The sequence below is a fragment of the Nomascus leucogenys genome, chromosome 3, assembly GCF_006542625.1.
Source record: "Nomascus leucogenys isolate Asia chromosome 3, Asia_NLE_v1, whole genome shotgun sequence".
NCBI lineage: Eukaryota > Metazoa > Chordata > Mammalia > Primates > Hylobatidae > Nomascus > Nomascus leucogenys.
The window spans coordinates 74,151,235-74,154,952 of NC_044383.1; the positions used below are offsets into that span (position 1 = coordinate 74,151,235).

Genomic DNA, 3,718 nt, shown 5'->3' on the forward strand with positions numbered 1-3,718 from the left:
TCTAAGGGAAGACAGAGTAGAGAGGAGAGTGAGTACACCTTTGCTAAACCCAGCCCATCTTCAGGACGTAGCCTGCACAACCTTCAGAGCTTGCTTATTCAACAAAGGGTCCTGGCATAAACCTCACACTGGAAATGGGCAGCGAGGCTGCGCTGCCTGTGGCCAGAAATGTGCTAGCTGCTAGGTTATTAGTGTGCCTCCTGTTCTAAGAAAGACAAGGATCTGAAGGTGGCAGTAAGAGGCGGCCTGAAGTCATAATCTTGGAGACCTCAATTCTGCCCTAGAAGCCAATGTCCCCTAAGTTCTGGGCTGTAGTCGCCAAGCTGGCCTGGAGCAGGAGGTATAGCAGAATCAGACAGCAGCAACTGGAAACCTGCTCCTCCACTTTCTAGCTGAGTGTTCTTGGGCAACTTACTAAACCTCCCTAAGCCATCATTTCCTTTTCTGTCAAATTGAGCAATAATATACACACTATGGTCAAATAATTAATGTATGCAAAGCACTCAGCAAGTACATAGTGAGTGCTCGATAAACAGAGCCAATACTATGGTAACGCTGTAGTACTGAGATCAGGCTGACAGGGAGCTGAGTGGCAAGTGATCAGATGGGGAATCCTAGAAGAACAAGTTGAAGGACTAATACAGTGATGACACATGTGGTCCATTGTGCAATTTTTTGCTTCGGCTTTCCTCAAAGCTTGGGATCACAGATATCTTAGGGTCTCTTTGAGCTTCTTAGGAACCAGGAGGGAGGAAAATAAAGATCAGAATATTCTTTCAAAACCATTTCCTCCCTCCCCACCCTAACATTCCTATGAAGAGAACTTGTGATACTGCATATCTTAACAGAAATCCAATCAAACTAGCTTAAGGACACAGAACTTTCTCACAGGCCTGTAGAAAGGATGTGATCAAGGCCACAAGCACTCATCTTTTCTGTTTCTAAGGTATCCCTGTTTCTTTTCTTTCTGCAGACCTACTTTCTCTTCCTTATGATGTACATGATAAAAAATTGTTGACCCAGACAGCACTGCATGATTTCCTGGCTTAAATACAGCAGACTACAGGTGCCCTATTCTCCAACCCAAATTCCTAGAAGAGGGAATTTATTGGCCCAGCTTCTATTACATACCTGCCCCTGACACTCTCGATCACATGTACGTATACATGGGATGGGGGGATTAAACAGATTGAGTAGTGCAGACACATAATTTCAAACAATTTGTAGAAGAAGAAAACCAAATGGCTAACAAACACTTGAAAAGATACTCATCTTCACTAATATTCAAAGAAATGCAAATTAGTACAACAATGTGAGGTACTAATTTTTTTTTTTTGGACTGTCAGATTGGCAACAATGAAAAATAAAGATAACTCAAGGAAACTTGCTAAGAGAGGAAGGTGATATGATTTTTCTAGTGTACTATTGGGCATTATGTTTTAATATTTTAAATGTGCATAAGCTTTAACCCAGTTATTTTACTTACAGGAATTTATCCTAAGGAAATAATCAGAACATGCATAGGCATATATCTACATATATGTTTATTGCAGTATTTCAGTATTTAAGAAAAACTTAGAACATCATACATGCCCTTCAGCGGAGGGTAGAGATTATGGTACAAAAGAATACTGAGAGACCATTATAAAAATTATAAAGAATGAGATGGATCGGTATGTAAAATGTATATGACAAATTGTAGAGAAAAAAAAAAAGCCAGGCATGGTGATTCATGCCTGTAATCCCAGCACTTTGGGAAACAGAGGCAAGTGGATCACTTGAGGTCAGGAGTTTAAGACCAGCCTGGGTAACATGGTGAAACCCTGTCTCTACTACAAATACAAAAATTAGCCAGGCGTGGTGGCACACACTTGTAGTCCCAGCTACTTGGGAGGCTGAGGCACGAGAATCATTTGAACCCAAGAGGCAGAGGTTGCAGTGAGACAAGATCATGCTACTGCACTCCAGCCTGAGTGACAGAGCAAGACTCTGTCTCAGAAAAATAAAAAAAGCAAGGCACAGATAAGAGTGGATAATATGACCCCATTTTTGTTAACATATAGAGTATATATTATGTACTGTACATAGTATATTTGGGGTACATACATATATGTATACACATACATATATATATTTGCGTGTGTGTGTGTGTGTGTAATATGTATCTGAAAGAGTACATATTAGATCCTTTTGTAGTTCATGAGCAAGATGATTGGGTGATCACGCACATGTGTGAGATGTGCCACCCTGGAACCTTGTTACAACATTGGCATATTACCCATCTGATAGGAAAAAACATATGAAACTAATAATTGTGGCCTCTGGGAATGGAATTATGGGAAGTTTTCACTTTCCACTTTATCACTTTTCATATTGTTGAATTTTTTTAAGCATGAATTACTTTTATAATCAGAAGAAAAAGCAGTAAGATATTCAATTTAGGGGGGAAAAAAGAGTACAGATTTCATATGTGAAAGGAAAATATCTACTATTTTAAAATTAAAGAAGGAAAACAAAAAATCCAATATTTTCCCAGTAACAATCAGGCATAGCAGGTGGCAATAAAGTCTGCCCCTGCCCAGGGCCTGGGGTTATTAGGAGGAGCTATCTAGGTTAGACAAGAGAAAAGTCAGCTTCTCCTAGCACCACAGAGTACATAGGGCTATCCTTTATTTTTTTTTTTCCCTCACTCTATTACCCAGGCTAGAGTGCAGTGGCATGATCATAGCTCACTGCAACCTTAAATTCCTGGGCTGAAGCAATCCTCCTGCTTCAGCTTTCCAAGTAGCTGGAACTAGGATGCATTCCACCATGCCCAGCTAATTTTTAAAACTTTTTTGTAGTGGTGGGGGAGTGTCTTACTACCTTGCTCAGGCTGGTCTTTAAATCCTGCCCTGAAGTGATCCTCCTGCCTCAGCCTCCCAGTGTGCTGAGAGTACAGGCATGAGCCACCACACCTGGCCTAAGGACCATCCTATTTGAAGAATTTGGCTTACCTACCACCCAAGGGCCTTTCTCTTCTGCTATAAATGAATTAATGAACTTAATTAAATTGAATTTAACTCTTCAGCTCAAGGCCAAAAATAATATATTTTTACATTTATATATGAAAAGAAGAGGCAGGTAAATGATGAGAAATGAAGTATGCAACCAAGTGAGGGCTTGGATATAGGAAGACCTAGGGGCCCCACTGGGAAACTGGAGGTGGCCTGGGGTAATTCCAGAGACATATTTACTTGCTATCAAACATGGATTTGTACGGGTGCTCAGATATTTTTTCTTTATTTCTTTTTTTTTTTTTTTGAGATGGAGTCTCGCTGTGTCGCTCAGGCTGGAGTGCAGTGGCGCCATCTTGGCTCATTGCAGCCTCTGCCTCGTGGGTTCCAGCAATTCTCCTGCCTCAGCCTCCTGGGTAGCTGGGACTACAGGCACGTGCCACCACACCTGGTTAATTTTTGTATTTTTAGTAGAGACAACGTTTCACCATGTTGGCCAGGCTGGTCTTGAACTCCTGACCTCGTGATCTGCCCCCCTCCCACTCCCCCCTCCCCCCAACCCCCGCACCGCCAAAGTGCTCGGATTATAGACGTGAGCCACCACACCCAGCCGGATGCTCAGATTTTTAAAAGAAACTTGAGTAGGTTGAGAAATTAAGATCCTCACCAGGATAATCGTTATTTTGCTAAGTGTTTCCCTTTGGATCCTTCCTTTCTTCATA

At 41.6% G+C, this 3,718-nt stretch overlaps 1 non-coding gene across 1 annotated transcript; it reads left to right on the forward strand.

Moving 5' to 3' along the window:
- The first annotated feature begins 2,184 nt into the window (after positions 1 to 2,184).
- Positions 2,185 to 2,288, forward strand: LOC115834576. Its single transcript, XR_004029516.1, has one exon. It is a non-coding gene; the product is annotated as a small nucleolar RNA U13 (small nucleolar RNA).
- The last annotated feature ends 1,430 nt before the right edge of the window (positions 2,289 to 3,718 follow it).